Genomic DNA, 18,818 nt, shown 5'->3' with positions numbered 1-18,818 from the left:
TTGGCTATTCAACTTTTTGAGTCAGAACACTATTCTCTAAAGTTGTCACTTTCTGAGTAATTCTTCTCCCTTGCCCCCTACACACACACACACACACACACACACACACTATGCCCTTTCTTTTGTATAGTTCAGCTTAATATAAACAAATACGCACACATGAAGAGAAGAGTGAGAAGAGTGATACTATTGCATTACTTGCTCATGTTTAAGAATTTGAGTAAGAAGGCTAACAATAAAACATAAAAAGAAAGTTCTAACTGAAATCAGTTGTAAACTATAATTTTTTATACTAAAGACTGGGGAAAACTTTTTTGTGCTTACATAGATCTAATATACTCTAGTTTCAGGAAGCTAAAGGTTACTAGTTAAAAAGCTTTCTGGGATAGAAGGTTTCTCATTAATATACAACAAAGGTAGAAAGTACTTGTTCACTGAGTTTTAATCAGTTTATGACATGGACTGCAAGGCTCCTTCAAAAGGAGATTCTGCTTGACTAATAATACATTAGCAGTAATCCAGTGATCTGTCCATGCATTAAGGATACAATTTATTTTTCTACTGATCAGTTCTTTTCCTAGTAAAACGAATTGTCTAATTTTTGATAGAACTGTCTAACAAAAGAGCTTTGTGGATGAAATTGACAGACCTTATAGGGGTCAGTTTAGTTTCAATGTTTAAATTAGAAACCCTTGTATTAGGATTAAAATGGAGAAAGAGCTGATCCAATTGCATGTCCAAGCAGATATGTCAAATCTGGTTTCTTATGAGCATTGAATTCTAGCGTAGTTCATAAATGTAGTTAATATATGAGAAGAGAAGCGATTCTTAAAGGCTGAAGAAATATTAGATTATCCTTACTCTATCCTTTAGAAAAAGATTCTTATATTGTTGTATCAATAATTATGCCTCCGTAGCAATTATTAAGCTCATTGATGGTTATTACTATCAATAATAATTACTGAATGTACTAATGGTTAAGACTTACATCTTTAATTTTTTTTTTTAATTTTAATTTTAAATATGTGTAGGAGACTCTTTATGAACAGTTCAGAGATTTTCTTCTCCTTAAATGCATATATATCTTTCCTTTTCTTACATATGTCTGTGTAAATGTTTGTATGCATATATATGAATAGTCCACTTAAAATAATTGTACTTAATGTAATCTGATGTAGATAAAAGCTGTTTGGCACTGAAATGCATGATGTAGTATCTATAAATAATGAATTCTCTGAGTTTCTAAAGGTTTATCTTTAAAAGTACCCAAACTCAGCTACCACACTAGTAAAAAAAAAAAAAAAAAAAAAAAAAAATTGTTTGTGAACTTTGCTTTCGACATGTAAAGTATGAATTCAGTCAGATGGGGTAGGCTGTGACGAGGTGAGAGAGTGGCAGGGACATATATACACTACCAAGCATCAAGTGGATAGCTAGTGGGAAGCAGCCACATAGCACAGGGAGATCAGCTCGGTGCTTTGTGACCACCTAGAGGGGTGGGATAGGGAGGGTGGGAGGGAGGGAGACGCAGGAGGGAAGAGATATGGGAACATGTGTATATGTATAACTGATTCGCTTTGTTATAAAGCAGAAACTAACACACCATTGTAAAGCAATTATACTCCAATAAAGATGTTAAAAAAAAACTTAATCAAAACCATTAGAAGACAATGCTAATTATCATATATATATTCTTGCTTAATATTTACAGGTCTGTGAAACATTCATTATTGTGTCACTTTTACCAATGAACACATTAAAAATCAAGTTTAGGTCTTAATGATCATTCGGATATGAAAGAGGAAGAAGAGAGATATAATTTATAACATCCATGTTTTTTACTTAAGCAAACTGATTGGATGATGACATTCCTTATTAATATAGACCAGGCTAGAGTAGCAATTTGTTAGGGTTGGAAGTATAACTAGGTTTGGCTTATGTTTGAGCTGCCTTTGAGAAGACTGATAAAGAAGTTAAGTGGATAATTATTACTACTAGTCTGGGCAGAATTTCTATCTTAAAACTATCTTACTGTGGTGATGTAGTCACTTTTTTTTTGTTTACACTGAATTATGTATGTCTTTACTAAGTATTACTGTGAAATTAAGTTTATTAATATACCTAGTAACTTCAAATATAGATATTTATTTATTGGTTGTATTTCGTATGTTATTCAGCATAATTAGTTAATCCTATTTAAAAATGATATTTCTTCTCCATGACATTGTTGAGTACTGGAGAGATGGAAAGGGTGAAGTAGTCTAATGGTATCAACCGACTCCAACATTTAATTTCAAGTTTGAGCTTTTGATTATCATAAGATTGCTAGTTATAACATCCACATGCATCTAAACACATGCTAGCTTCTGTTTAATATCAAATCAAATTTTGCTATTTATATATTGGCAGATTAGATAGGCATTGCATTATATGAGTTTATATACAAAATATGTTTAAATAAACTCATAAATAAATTGAAAAAATAAATCTGATTGTTAACCTAATTTTAAAGTAGGTGAGATTTATTTATTCTTCTGGTAACCACGTCAGTGGAAATAAACACAACTAAAAGTCTGGTCTCAAGCACTCTGCAGTCTAGAAGGGGATAAAATGTGTACACAACTAACTGTGAACCAAGGTAGACTTAGATGAGCATCGTATGAAAGACCAAGGTCCAAGTGGTTTTGATGTCTTGGTCCAATCTCATCTATGGATTAATTTATGTAATTCTGAAAAAGGAAAAATTGTTGGTAGTTACACATGGTCTAGTCATTTTAGACATTTTACTTTGTTTTTAGGAATCTTACTTTGTATGGAGCGATTGACAGTGTTTTTCCAGCCTTTTCATTGTGATACTACTCAGATATTTTATTAGAAGTGGAAACATTATTACTTCATATGACATAAAAAAAATAAGGAATACTGTAGCAGAATTCAGCTCTCATATCCTTGTTGATGGTTTTCTCCATACGTTATTGCTTATTTATAGCACAGAATGTTTTCTCTTAAAGAGAAGCCTATTGCTGTTGTAGCATAATGTGGCACAACTAAAATGATGATGACTGCATTCCTTCGAGAAATGCAACTGCAGTTTCCAATTTAACTACCTAAGGTGTACATTTGAACAATTTTCTTTTTCTACTACACATAGGGTTGAATGTCACTTTCATAATAATTTGATAATAAGTTTGCTGTGATCCTCTGCATAGGAGGTTCAGTGATAATATATGTAAATACTGAAACTGAGACTTTGCCTTCCCAGTCTCTCAAGATATTTTATAACTATATGAAATATTCAGAATACTACAGTTCTTTATTATTGAATAGAAGAATGCTGTTAGTAATTTCTTATGTAGAATGGCAATATTTGACTACTTTTGTAAAATCAAACATTAATATTCTTAAAATTAGATCAATAATCGTAAGGTATTATATATCATAGATATGTTGTATGTTAGTTGTGTATATATAGTGCCGATTAGTATTACATAATATATACATTCACACACATATGCACATGTGTGCGTATTTTTTGTTTTTTTAAGCCAAGCTGAAGGAGGCACTCAAATCTCCTGAATCCCACAGGGTCTTCTGCCTCTCCTTAAGCCCCTTCTCTCCCTTCCTTCTTTCCCCCTTCCCTCCCTCTTTCTATCCTTCCCTCCCTTCTTTCTACCCTTTCTTCTTTCCTTAGATGATTAAAGTGTAAATAATATATCACTCCTCTTCAAATACTGTTGGGTGACTTGTGCTATGTGCAAGAAACTAGATGAATAGTGAGAAAAAGTTAGATATGTTTTCCTTGTTTTCATGGAGCTTGAGATGCTGGAAAGACAACGTGAACAAATAAAGCATATATAAGTATTACAGAGGTAGAATAAGTATTCCACATTGTCTGTGAAAACACAGCTTAATAGCATTGTTAAATGGTAGCCATTATTTGTCCATAGAAAATAAAATTGCTTCTAGGTTAAAGCACTAGAAACTGATTTGAAAAACATTTGAAAAAGAGTGAGATGAGACAGTACGGTGTTTCAGTTTTTAAAGTACACAGTTTAATTCATTTGAAGTTATTGTTTTAAAATACTACTTTGGGGTTACTGGATAGTATTTTTATAGAATCAGTTTTAATTATTTATGTAGAATGGAGGTGTCAATTAGAAAATTGTGTGTGTAGAAGTGAGAAAGGTAGAGGTCCTTCTGGATTCTTTATGAAACATCTGAATATTCGCCCATTGAAAATACATAGCATACATTTTATATTTAAGTTATGCTCCCACGTAGAGGGAAACTATTTAATGTATTAGTGTTCAGCTTTTTCTTTTTGATGGAAAGAGCTGTATTTCTTCGGAGAAATTTATGTGGTGATTCATCAGTAACAAGACTGCGTGCTAGATAATTAACTGAATAAAAATTATGTTCCTATGAAACTACCCATGAAGTCTTTAAAATTCTTAGTTATTGAAAGTTGCTATTTAAATATGACACGTAATGATGACAGGGTAATGAATCCCAGCACTGGAAAAATAGAACTTTCCAATGCAGGTCTGACTTTATTATAATGGAAAGGAGGGAAAAACCTATGAGGGTATTTGAGTTTTTCTAAAATTGTTGGTTTTCTACACATAATCTGGGTATATGTTGGAATACAAGCAAGATAAGACACTGAAAATCACTTTATTACATGCCTGAATATGTGAAGCCCAAAACTTATGAACTCTTTCAAGATCCTGATAAAATGTTATTTTTCATCTCTCACATAAACTAAGAAATTTCAGTTTCTTAGGATGGTTACATAAATGATAACATTAGTACAACTCTCTGTTTCAGAAAGCACAGAGCATGTCACAGAGTTACATGTTCACCTTGGCTTTTCTTTCCTACATCCCACATCCCAAGCACAACCCATATCTAGAATTTGAGAAATACTGTAAAGTAAACTATGTTTAAAACCCCACCATCGTCACCATCTCTACTGTCCCGTAAGCTCATGCTTGGATACTGAAATAACCTTTTAACCTGTCTCCTTGCTAGCACCTTTGATTGTATCCTTGCCTCTGTATTGTCTGTTCTCCACAGAGATAAAATCATCCTGTTAACATATGAATCAAACCATGTCACTCCTCCACTCTGAACCCTCCAGTGGCTTCCAATCTGACTTAAAATAAATTCCAAAATCTTTAGGTTCTTGTGCCCAGGTACTTCTGTAATCTGTCTGCTTTCGTTCTCCTTTTCACCAGTTATCAATTACATGAAATTTATTGAAGTACAAATATGTTGTCAGCACCTCACAATTAGGCCAAACAAATGAAAGGCAAATACCCATCTTTTCTTTTTTTTTTTTTTTGCAGTACGCGGGCCTCTCACTGTTGTGGCCTCTCCCGTTGCGGAGCACAGGCTCTGGACACGCAGGCTCAGCAGCCATGGCTCACGGGCCCAGCCGCTCCGTGGCATGTGGGATCTTCCCAAACCGGGGCACAAACCCATGTCCTCTGCATCGGCAGGCAGACTCTCAACCACTGTGCCACCAGGGAAGCCCCTCATCTTTTTAATTTAATGTGAACCATTTTAAAAAGCAGCTGGGACCAGATTCATTTACTGCCTTGGATATTCTTACTTGGTCAATAGGTTGTTTCCTTTAAATAATGTGGAAGTTACGGTCATTAAATAAAAAGGTAGCACCTGTAACATGTAGAGAATTTGATGTGATCTCACAAAAAATATTGCTGGCTGGAAGTATTCTGGAAGCAAATAATTTGGCAAGGTTCAAAAGGAAATTAAGCATAAAACTAAAATGGGTTCTACTTGCCTGGATTAAATATGTAAGGGCATTCAAGTCCCATTTTCTCTTTAGGTCAGGGAGAAGTGTCCCACCATATCATGCTATACTGCCCGATTAAGTGCTCTATGGAGGGTTTGTGGATTTGCCTTACTTTAAATCACGTTGTAGTGACCACTACCACAGGGAGGATGATTCCCTTCCGTTGGTTTGTTGCAGTGGTGTAAGCCTATGGTCCTAGGTGAATGTATGCTTTGTATGTCTTTCAAGTCGTATTGTTAGGAGGAAAAAACTCTGCCAGGGCAGCTTCCCTGGTGGCGCAGTGGTTAAGAATCCGCCTGTCAATGCAGGGGACACGGGTTCGAGCCCTGGTCCGGGAAGATCCCACATGCCACGGAGCAACTAAGCCCATGCGCCACAACCACTGAGCCTGTGTGCGCGCCTAGAGCTGGTTCTCTGCAACAAGAGAAGCCACCGCAATGAGAAGCCCGCACACCACAGCGAAGAGCAGCCCCCGCTCGCCGCAACTAAAGAAAGCCCGTGCAGCAACAAAGACCCAAGCGCAGCCATAAATTAATTAATTAATCAAAAAAAAAAAACTCTGCCAATAAAAAGACAAGGATGCAATTATCAACAAGTAATTTTGGTCTCTTATTTTCTAGACAGCAAACATTTGAAATCATAAATAATTCATTAATTTTTATTATAATGGTGATCTTTCTTTCATTTTCTTTCTTTTCACATTACATAGCTGGAAGCTTAGATGTTTCATTTATTCATTTAGTCAAATTATTTTCCAAGCACCTATTTATTATATATCAGTCTCTCTGCTAGGCATTTGGGATTCAACATTATCAATAGTCAAAGTAACTGCTATTGAGTGTACACTAGGCACCAGACATGGTGCTAAATTCTTGGCCTAATTTTCTCACTTAAGTTTTTATTTATTTTTTTATATGATAGATTTTATTTTTCTAGAGAATATTTGGATTCACAGCAGAAGTGAGAGGAAAGTGCAGGTAGTTCCTATCTGCCCTCTGCCTCTATAAACCCACAACTTCTCCCACTATCTACATCTCTCACCAGAGTGGTACATTTGTTACAAGTGATAAACCATTACCAACCAAAGTCCATAGTTTACAGTGAGTTATACCTTCTATGGCTTTTGACAAATGTTTAATGACATGTATCACCATTAAAGTATACAGAATCATTTCACTGCTCTAAAAGTTTTCTGTGTTCCACCTATTTATTCCTGTCTCCCCATAAACCCCTGGCAACTACTGATCTTTTAACTATCTGCATAGTTTGGGCTCTTCAAGAATGTCATGTAGTTGGAATAACATATTAAGTAGCCTTGTCACATTGTCTTCCTTCATTTAATAATTTGTATTTAAGATTCCTTCAGGTTATTTCATGGCTTGACAGCCCATTTCTTTTTACTGCTGAATAATATTCTATTCTATGAATATACCACAGTTTATTTATCCATTCACCTATTGAAGAAGGTCTTGGTTACTTCTGAGTTCTGTCAGTTGTAAGTAAAGTTGCTTTAAACTGCTGTGTACGGGTTTTTATATGGACACAGTTTTTCATATAATTTAGGTAAATACCAAGGTGTTTGGTTGTTGGATCTTACAGTGAGAATGTGTGCAGCTTTGTAAGAAACTGGCAAATTGTCTTCCAAAGTGGCTACTCCATTTTGCATTTTCACCAATGATGAATGAGAATTCCTGTTGCTCTATGCCCTAGCCGACATTTGGTGTTTTCAGCATTTTGCATCTTTACCATTCTGTTATGTTCATAGTGGTATTTCATTGTTTCAGTTTGAATTCCCTAACAACATATGACATTGAGCATCTTTTCATATGCCTATTTTTGACCTGTGTATCTTGTTTCATGAGGCATCATCAGTTCAGATGTTCTGGTCATTTTTTAATCGGATTGTTTATTATTGATTTTTAAAAGTCCTTTGTATGTTTTGGGTAACAGTCTTTTATGAGATGTGTCTTGCAAATAGTTTCTCCCAGTGTATGACTTGTCTTCTTATTCTTCTGGTCATACAATTTTTATGATACTGCTGTAGAATGAGTGTTATGATACCCATTTAAAGGTAAAGACAATTAGGTTTAGAATAAATATCATCCCTATCTCAGAGGGGTCTAAATAAACTTTACAGATAACTAGAATATACGCACAAACTCCTGTTTACAGAATAGTTAACTTTGTGGAAAAGCGTTATTCTTAAATATAGCTTGCACACACCCTTTTTATAAAGTAAAACTATATGAAATCATTTAAAACTTTCATAAAGTCATTGCTATGACTAAGTTTTATGTTAGGCTTCATTATAGGGATGCCTTTAGTATTTCTCAAAGAGAGTAAGTCAGTCATTATATACTTGGCAAACAAGCCTGATGTGTATATGTGTGCACTACATGCATGTATGTGCAGATCTCAGTTGACAATGTATTGCTTTTGACATTGTACCTACTTCTAGCCAATCTCATAATCAGATTATTTTAACCTACTGAAGACAAAAAGAAAAAAAGTAGATCTCCAAACTTGAAAATGAAGAACTTTTCTATGAATAATATTCATTATCTTTAATGAAATGGTTTTGCATAATTTATTTGGAATGCTCAGGTGCTGTTTTTGTTTATGTGTTCTTAAAAGTGTTTATAATAGATAAGTAATTAGCAGTTAAATGTGGTGTTGTCATGAATTGCTTATGCTTAATGTATGTGTGTGTATAATTTATTTACAAGTATACTTAGACATGTGTATAAATATAATTTACATATTGCTCATATGGAAATCATTACTTAAGGATTAAACAAGTTAAAGAATATTAAACGTGTTACTACTCATGAAATTATACATGCCACATTTTAGTATTTCTATAAATTCTCTTACTAAAGATATTAAGATTAAGGGACAGTGGGGTTATTAAAATATCTTTCAGTGCTGTCACCTGCCTAGTTCCACGATATGGCTAAGAAGTATTATAATGTAGCCTAGGGTTGAATAAAAAGAGTGTCCCTTTGTAAGAATGAGTTATCAGAACCTAGTTCATTATTTTCTGCTGAAGTCTTTGATCTAAGACAGTGGCCTTGTGAGATTTCAATTTTGTAAACCTAACCCTCCTTTCATCATGTTCTAAGTGAGGTCTGTAATATCTTCACTACATCAAAGCAAAAAAAAAAAAAAAATCATATATGGTAAAAATTACCCAAAGCACCATTTACGTAAGTCTTCTATTGAAAATAATAATAGATTTCAAGACTTTTATAAAGGAGCAGGAAGAGAAGTCTAATTTGTTTTCATTACTTCAGATACCATGTGTCCTTTGTTAATCGCCTGTCAAAACCAAATCCCTTCAGGGGAAAAAGCCCATGAAGTATATCAAAGAGTAAAATGTTGTTAATGTCTGAAATGCTAATTTTCAGTGCTGGTCTTGGTTTCTGTCAGAAAAACATTTCAAGGCTTTTATTTGTATTGTTTCTTCCTGCCACTAATTTATAACATGGAATCTGAGTAATAATTTTCTCATGCTGTTCAGTGCAGTTTCTAACTATAAAAACAGATAAGCAGCCTACTGGAGTGCCCATTTATGATAGAAGCTTGAGGCTGGTTTTGTTTGTGTTTCTGTACAAAGATTAAAAAAAAAAACATTTTTAATTGAAGTAGAGTTGATTTACAACATTATATTAGTTTCAGCAGAACAGCATAGTGATTCAGTATATTTAAAGATTATACTCCATTTAGAGTTATTACAAAATAATGGTTGTATCAGTATTTCCCTGTGCTGTATGATATATCCCTGTTGCTTATCTATTTTTATATATAGTAGTTTTTAACTCTTAATCTCATACTGCTGTGTTGTTCCTCTGCCCTTCCTTCTCCCCACTGATAACCACTAGCTTGTTTTATTTATCTGTGCATCTATTTCTGTTTTGTTATATGTATTGATCTTTTTTACTTATTAGACTCCATACATAAGTGATAACATACAATATTTGTCTTTCTCTGACTTTTTTCCATTAAACATAATAATCTCTAGGTCCATCCATGTTGTTGCAAATGTCAGAATTTCATTCATTTTAATGGCTAAGTAAAATTTCAATGTATAAATATATCCATATCTTCTTTATCCATTTATATTTTGAAGGACACATGGGTTACTTCCATATGTTGGCTATTGTAAATAATACTGCTGTGAACATTGGGGTACACGTATCTTTTCGAATTAGTGTGTTCACTTTTTCCAGATATATACCCAAGAGTGGAATTGCTGGATCATATGCTAGTTCTATTTTTTTGTATTTTTAGCAACCTTCATACTGTTTTCTGAGTAACTACACCAATTTACATTCTACCCAACAGTGTACAAGGGTTCCCTTTTCTCCATATCCTTGGCAACATTTCTTATTTGTGTTCTTTTTGATGGTAGCCATTCTGACAGTTATGAGGTGATATCTCATTGTGGTTTTGATTTGCATTTCTCTAATGATTAGTGATGTTGAACATCTTTTCATGTGCCTCCTGTTAGTCATCTGTGTGTCATCTATCTTTAGGAAAATGTCTATTCAGGTCTTCTGCCCATTTTTAACCAGTTTTTTTTTTTTTTTTTTTATTGAATGGTATGAGCTGTTTATATATTTTGCATATTAACCCCTTTTTGGTTAATCCAAAATACACATATTTTCTCCCATTCAGTAGGCTTTCTTTTTGTTTTGTCATTGGTTTCCATTGTTGTACAAAAGCTTTTAAGTTTAATTAGGTCCCATTTGTTTATTTTTGTTTTTATTTCTGTTGCTTTATGAGACAGATACAAAAAAAATATTACTATGATTTATGTCAGAGTGTTCTCCCTATGTTCTCTCCTAGGAGTTTTGTGGTTTCAGGACTTACATTTAGGTTTTTAATCCATGTTAAGTTTATTTTTGTATGTGGTGTGAGGAAATGTTTTAATCTCACTGTTTTACATGTAGCTGTCCAGTTTTTCCAGTACCACTTGTTGAAGAGACTATCTTTTCTCCATTCTATATCTGAACCTCCTTTGTTGGAGATTAATTGACCGTATAAGCATGGGTTTATTTCTGGGCCCTCTGTTTTGTTTCATTGATCTGTGTGTCTGTTTTGTGCCAGTACCATGCAGTTTTGGTTACTGTTGGTTTGTAGTATAGTCTGAAGTCTGGGAGTGTGATACCTCTGCTTTGTTCTTTTTTCTCAACATTGCTTTGGCAAATTCAGGTCTTTTGTAGTTCCATATAAATTTTAGGGGTATTTGTTCTAGTTCTAAGAAAAAAGATCATGAGTATTTTGACAGGGATTATATTAAGTCTGTAGATTGCTTTGAGTAGTATGGAAATTTTATCAATATTAATTCTTTCAATCCAAGAGCACGGGAGATCTTTCAATTTATTTGTATCATCTTCAGTTTCCTTCATCACTATTTTATAGTTTTCAGCATATAGGTCTTTCACCTCTGTGGTTAAGTTTTTTCCTAGGTATTATTATTTTTGATGCCATTTTAAAAAGCATTTTTTTTGTTTTTTTTTACTTTTTCTTTATTCTGATAGTCCTTTGTTAGTGGATAGAAATCAACAAATTTCTATATATTAATTTTATAATATACACCTTTACTGAATTCATTTGTTCTAACAGTTTTTGGATGGAGACTTTAGGATTTTCTATATATAGTAGCATGTTATCTGCAAATAGTGACAGTTTTATTTCTTCTCTTCTAATTTGGATGAGTTTTATATCTTGTCTGATTGCTGTGGTTAGGACTTCCAAAACTACATTAAATAGAGTAGAAATAGTGAGCATTCTTGTCTGAGTCCTGAGTTTAGGGGGAGAGCTTTCAGCTTTTCACTGTTGAGTATGACGGGTTTTCATAACGGACTTTATTTTGTTGACATATGTTCTCCCATACCAACTTTGGTGAGAGTTTTTAATCATAAATGGATGTTGAATTTTCTCAAATGTTTTTTTTTTTCCCTGAATCTATTGATGATTGTGTGATTTGTAATTTTCCTTTTGTTAGTATAGTGTATCACATTGATTGATTTGCAAGTATCGAACAAGCCTTGCATCTTTGGAATGAATCCAACTTGATCATGGTGTATGATTCCTTTTATATATTGCTGGATTTTGCTAATATTTTGTTGAAGATTTTTGCATTTATATTCATTAAAGATATTGTATTGAAATTTTCTTTTTTGTAGTGCCTTACCTGGTTTTGGTATCAGGATAATGGTGGCCTCATACAATTAATTTAGAAATGTTCAATTTTTTGGTATAGATTGAGAGGGTAGGTATTAACTCTTTCTTATATGCTTAGTAGAATTCCCCTGTGAAGCCATCTGGTCCTGGACTTTGGTTTGCTGGGAGTTTTTGTTTGATTATTTGTTTATTTTTACACATTCAATTTTACTTTTCATGATTGGTCTGTTCACATTGTCTGTTTCTTCCTTATTCAGTCTTAGAAGGTTGTATGTTTTCAGAAATGTGCCCATTTCTTCTAGGTTGTCCATTTTGTTGGTATACACTTGTTCATATTATTTGCTTATTTTTTTTTTATCTCTGTCATATTGTTTCTACTTTTTCATTTCTTATTTTGCTTTTCGGGTCCTCTCTCTTTCCTTTTTGACAAGCCTGGCTAAAGGTTTATCAATATTGTTTATCTTTTCAAAACAGCAGCTCTTGGTTTCATTGATTTCTTTTTTTTTTCTATTATTTCCTGATCTCTATTTATTTCCTCTCTGATCTTTATTATTTCCTTCCTTCTGCCAATTTTGTGCTTTTTTTGTTCTTCTTTTCCTAATTCCTTTATAAGGTAGGGTAGGTAGTTTATTTGAGAGTTTTCTTGTTTGAAGAAGGCATCTATCACTATGAATTTCTCTCTTAGAACTGCTTTTGCCACATCTCATAGATTTTGGAAGGTTGTGTTTTCATTTTCATTTGTCTCAAGGTATTTTTTGATTCCCTCTTTGATTTCTTCTTTGACCCATTGGTTTTTTTAGTAGTATTCTGTTTGATCTCCATGTGTTTTCCCATTTTTCTTTCAGTAATTCATTTCTGGTCCCATACCATTGTGGTTGGAAAAAATACTTGATACAATTTCTGTCCTCTTATATTTGTTGAGAGTTGTTTTGTGACCTAAAATGTGATCTATCCTAGAGAATGTTCCATGTGCACTTGAAACATGTATATTCTGATGTTTTTGGATGGAATGTCATGTAGATATTTATTAAGTCCAACTGGCCTATTGTGTCATTTAAGACTACTGTTGCCTTATTGATTTTCTTTCTGGAGGATCTGTACATTGATGTCAGTGGAATGTTAAAGTCCTCTACTATTACTGTATTATTGTCAGTTTTTCCCTTATATCTGTTAGTCTGTTAGTATTTGCTTTGTATATTTAGATGCTCATGATTTGAGTGCATATATATATATATTAATGAGTGTAATATCATCTTCTTGATTGATCCCTTTATCATTATATAATGCTCTTTTATATCTTTTGCTTTAGACTCTGTTTTAAAGTCTATTTTGTCTGATATGAGTATTGCTAACCCTGCTTTCTTGTCATTTCCATTTGCATGAAATATCTTTTTCCATTCCCTCAATTTTAGTCTGTGTGTTTCTTTAACTCTGAAATGAGTATCTTGTAAGCAGTGGGTCTTGTTCTTTTATCCAGTCAGCCACCTTACATCTTCTGATTGGAGCATTTACTCTATTGACATTTAAAGTAATCATTGTTATGTATGTACATATTGTCATTTTATTATTTTTTCTCACTGTGTAGTTATTCTCTGTTCATTTTTTCTTTGTGTTTCTACTCTTGTGGTTTGATGATTTTCTTTAGTGGTATGCTTGTATTCTTTTTTTTTTTTTATTTCCCTAGTTTTTGTGTCTTTTGTAGGTTTCTTATTTGTGGTTACCACAGGATTTGCATATATTGACCATAACTATATCTACTTGTTTTAAACTGGTAGTCATTTAAGTTCAAGCACATTCCACAAGATCTACATTTTTCACTCTTCCTCCCATTTTTTGTTCTTGATGTCATAATTTACATCTTTATGTTTATACCTTCACTGGTTTCTGTAGTTGCTTTTACAATTTTTAATCTTTTAATCCTGATAGTAGCTTATTTAAGTAGTTGATCTTCAGCCCTTACTATATATTTGTCTTTCCTAGTGGGTTTTTTTTTCCTTTCATATAGATTCTTACTTCTTGTTAGAGACTTTTCCACTTAGACTCGTTAACAGTTCTTTTAAGGTTAAGTTTAGTACCAATGAATTCTTGTGTTTTTTCCTTCTCTGAGAAGTTCTTTATCTCTCTTTCGAGTCTAAATGATAGTCTTGCTAGGTAGAGTACCTTAAGTTGTCAATTTTTTTTCTCTTAGCATTTTGAATCTATCATGATACTCTGTTCTGGCCTGCAAAGTTTCTGCAGAAAAATCAACTGATAGCCATATTGAGATTCCTTGTATATGACTCTTTTTCTCTTGCTGCCTTTAGAATTCTCTTTAACTTTTGCCATTTTAATTAGGATATGTCTTGGTATTGGTCTGTTTGGGTTTATCTTATTTCAGACCCTCTGTCCTTCTTGCAGTTGGATATCTGTTTTCACCTACAGGTTTGGGAAATTTTCAGACATAATTTCATCAAATACATTTTCAACCTATCTCCCTCTTTCTCTTCTCCTTCTGGAACCTTTATAATGCAAATGCTGGTATTCCTGATGTTATCGCAGAGATCTCATAAACTCTTTCCATTTTTTTTAAAGTTGTTTTTCTTTTTGCTGTTTTGATTGGCTGATTTCAATTATTCTGTCTTCCAGGTCACTTATGCATTCTTCTGTATCACCTTGTCTGCTGTTAATTCCTTCTAGTGTGTTTCATTTTAATAATTGTATTCTTCAGTTGACTGGTTCTTTTTTATATTTGTCTAGTTCCTTGTTAAAATTCTCACTGTGTCATCTATACTTTTCCCTTATTCAGTTAGCATTCTTATTACTATTGCTTTGAATTCTTTATCTGGTAAGTTGTTTATTTCTGTTTAATTATTTTTTCAGAGGTTTTCGTTTGCTCTTTCAATTGAGACCAGTTCTTCTGTCTTCTCATTTTACTTAACTTTCTCTGTCTCTATGAATTTTGGTGAAACAGTTACCTGTTGCAGTCTTGAAGGTGTGTTCTTATGTGGGAGCATCCCTCTACAGTCTGTGTGTGCCTAGTAGCTTTGGTAGGAGAGCTGGATTTGATGTGAACACGTTACACTTTTCCTCAGGGTGTGCTGGTAGCTACCACCTTGGTAGGAGGTGAAGCTGGAGCAGCCAGGGCCAGGTGTGAGCCTAGGCTCCCCCTCTGCTCAGTGGCTGTTACCACCCTACCAACACAGGAGCAGATCCCGAGTTGCTGGAGCAAAGGTCCTGAAGGTCAGGTCTGAGCTGGCTCTGTTCCCTTTAAGTGTGTCCTCTCCCCTCTCCCAGCACTGACAGTCTTACTTTAAAGAGAAGCAGTGCTGGAGCAAGAAGGACCCATGTGAACTGTGGGCTTCTGTTGTCTAGCTGCAGACAGAGGTCCAGGCTGCTTCTGTACACTATCTGTTCAAGTGCCAGTAATGGCTGCACTGCATTTCCCAGATGCCATTTTGTGTCTGAGTCTCTTTTGTCCCTCATAGCCAGTCTTTCCCCTCAGCCTCTGCTGCCCCCTCCTCGGTATGGAGCTGCACCTTAGGCAGGTCGGGCACTTGTGGGCTCTCAGCGTGTGTTGCAGTACAGGCTTTGGCAGTCTGGCACCCTCAGAGATCAGGACTGCTTCTGATATACTGCCTATGTAAGTGCCAGCAATGGCCGCCCCCACTCTGCTCAGTTGCCTCTTCTGGTCTGAGTCCCATCTGCATCTCACTGCCGAGGTCTGTCCTCAGTCAGGGCAGCTCTTGGTCCAGCGTGGAGCTGCAATGTAAAGTAAGTAGGGCTGGAGTGTTTGCTCAGCTCAGGCTGGGCGGTCCTGGGAAACTGGGCAGCCACTCAAGCAGTTTCCAATCCACCCTCTCCGCTGTGCTTTGGGAGCCAGCTAGAGCATGCACACACTCCTCATGAGTAGAGTTCAGGCTTCCCACAGCCCTGCTGTTAGTCCCACGAGCCCTCCAACCAGACAAGGGGGCTCATCTTCCCTTTGTCAGGCCCCAGGACTGGTGCACCCAATATGTGGCTTGAACTGTCCACTCCTCAGGTAGTATCTCTACCCACATAATCTCCCTTTTTCTCTGGGTCCTTTCCTGGGGGCACAGGTCCTGATCTCATTCTTCTTTTTCCTTCTTAGCAGATTCTTTGTGGGTTTTTATTTCATCCTTGGTTGTATAGGGTTCTTTTTGACAGTTTCCAATTAGTTTTCAGTAAGAACTGTTTCACATGTGGATGTATTTTTGATATGTTTGTGGGGGGAGGTGAGTTCCATGTCCTCCTACTCAGCCATCTTGATCAATCTTTAGTTGATGCAGTGTTTTCTTTTGCATTTTGCATTTTTTTTTTTTTTTTTTTTTTTTTAAGGAGCTGTATATCAAGTAACTGAAACCCATTATTCTGTCTTCAGGCACAAAATGAGAATGGGAAACTTTTTAAGCTGAGAAAGGAACTTTGAGTCTATATTGCACATCTCCCCATAAAGGAAGAATTGTGGCTAGAAATGTAACTAAGCAAATAAATATTGATACCTTAGCTGTGGAAAAAATTTTCTAGTCAGAAGGATGGAAAGTGTTATGGTCTGAATGTTTATGACCCCTAAAATTCATATGTTGAAACCCTACCTCTCAGTGTGATGGTATTAGGAAGAAGGCCTTCAGGAGGAAATTGGTATTAGATGAGATTATAAGGATGGAGCCCTTATGAATGGAATTAGTGCCATTTTAAGAGTCACAAGAGAGAGTTTGCTTCTTCTACTCTGCTCTCCATCATGTGAGAATACAGTGAAAATATGGCAGTCTTCAGCCAGGAAAGAGGGTCCTCACCAGAACTCAATTATTCTGGCACTTTTCTTGGACTTTCAGGCTCCAGAACAGTGAGAAATAAATTTCTATTGTTTATAAGCCACCTGGCTTATGGTATATTGTTACAGTAGCCTGAGCTGACTAAGAAAGTAAAAGACCTTGAATTTACCATCAAAGGGTTCAGAATCTGTGTCATTGCAGGTAAACAATAAAGGAGTTATAGGGACCCCTTTGAGATTATAGTGGTAAACTTACCCAGACTGTGATGTCAAGGACTCTAAATATCTTCCCCAATTATATGATTCCTGACTTTCATTACAAAGGAGACAAAGAGGTATATTCCACAGTCAAGGATAAAGTTCTAAAATCTAAATAAAACCGTCATTATATATATTCTTGAAAATGGTCTGTTTTAGATAATTTGCCTCCAGTTATTGGATGGAGGGTTGGTGTGAGAGTGGATAAGTTCACAGAATTCAGCTATCAGAATTGTGGGGAGAAAACAGGGCTTCAGCCAATCTAGTAGGTAGAATGGCAAGGAAACACTGGTAATAGGGTGAATGGTTGTTAAGGGGGTGTAATTAAAGATTAGAAAAACAGTATGTCATTATTGTTACTAATGTTAAATCCATCTAGCTGTAATGATTTTCAAAGCTCATTCTCAATGTATCTTTTACATAGGAGCCAATGGTTTGGTAATAGGAAAAGCATAAGAAAGAGGTATCCCAGTTATTAGCAGAATGACTATGAGTATATTATTTAGGTTTTCTTAGACTCAGTTTCCTTATCTATAGAAAGGGCATAATCCCTAACTCCTTAATCACATGTATATATACAATGTATATATGTATTATCTTGCTATATAGAAAATACATAATTTACACATAATGTATATGTAAATATCATAGCTATATCTTAAATTAGATATATTATTATCATATATGCTAGGTTATAAATGTATAACATATTAATTTGTATTTTAGTTAATCATAGTATATAATTTCCATTAATTCATTCTAATAAATCATTGTGAAAATGTAAAAATATACATCTGGAAGATTTACTGCATTTGGAAAAGTAAGACACACTAAAGAAATTTTAAATATTGTTATATATATCGGATTCTTATTTCACAGATCACCTATTATTGCTTACAATTTACAAATGATGCTGCAAATGTTTTAAAAGTTTTAAACAGTATAAGTGCCCATTCAGTTGACATACATCACAGCCGGAACGCCTGCTAGTTCTTCTAATTCTAGTTCCAGGTAGAGGCAACAGTTTGGAAATAACACGTGCTTGCTAAGAAATTACTGCTCCAACACATTTTACATCTTCTAATGAAATATGAAATGCATCTTTAGTATTTAAGTATAATGTGCTTCTCCTTGTGCAATACCCAAAAAAGTCTTTCCTCATTCTCTGCTTGGAAAATTATTATTTACCCTTCAAGACCAATCTGGTTAGATTTTTAAAAAAATACATTTCTCTTTATCTAAAAGAAAAATCAATATGATTAAATAGTCAAAATCAGCAAGATAAACAAATATAATTTGTTAAAAATGTATTTTAAAACATCTTTTTCCATATTAAAGTATGCATATAATGGGAAGAGATGGGCAAAATAACTCATAGTACCACCATGCAGAGATAAACCACTATTATCATTTTGGCATTTTTTATTCCAAACTTTTCCTCACAAACTATTTTCCTTTGGGGAGTTTCTTGGAATACTGGTTGTGATTCTGTTGATTTTTATCCTACTTTTTAACATTTCTTAATAAACTATTTTCAATGTAATTATAAACTTTTCAAACTTATCTTTTGGAAATTTAATTTGGATACCAGAAAATAGCAACAACAGGAAAACCATCTACAGGTAGAATTAACCCCCTCCCTAGGCCTAGATTTGAGTTTCTGTTTAAAATGTTTTAAAAATCTAATGTTTTAGCCAAGTTTGCTTTTTAGGAGGTTTATATCAAATTACATTTAATGTTATAATTCATTTATTTATTCTATCAACAAATATTTGTTGAAAC

The 18,818-nt window shown here is 34.4% G+C and overlaps 1 protein-coding gene across 3 annotated transcripts in view; it reads left to right on the top strand.

The window, feature by feature from the left end:
* The window catches only part of PTPRD (protein tyrosine phosphatase receptor type D), a 1,574,709-nt gene that overhangs the window by 302,938 nt on the left and 1,252,953 nt on the right, over positions 1-18,818 (top strand). Inside the window, exon 1 of one of the 3 annotated variants that reach the window (XM_082842823.1) lies at positions 15,945-16,025. The exons of the other annotated variants lie outside the window; for them this stretch is intronic. The gene's annotated coding sequence lies outside the window, so the exon portion shown is untranslated. Of the gene's footprint in view, positions 1-15,944; positions 16,026-18,818 lie in introns of those variants that run through there. 3 annotated transcript variants of the gene reach the window in all.

The sequence above is a fragment of the Leucopleurus acutus genome, assembly GCF_964270905.1.
Source record: "Leucopleurus acutus genome assembly, chromosome: 7".
NCBI lineage: Eukaryota > Metazoa > Chordata > Mammalia > Artiodactyla > Delphinidae > Leucopleurus > Leucopleurus acutus.
The sequence above is the reverse complement of the archived record's forward strand: the minus strand, read 5'-3'. Positions and strand labels throughout refer to the sequence as shown.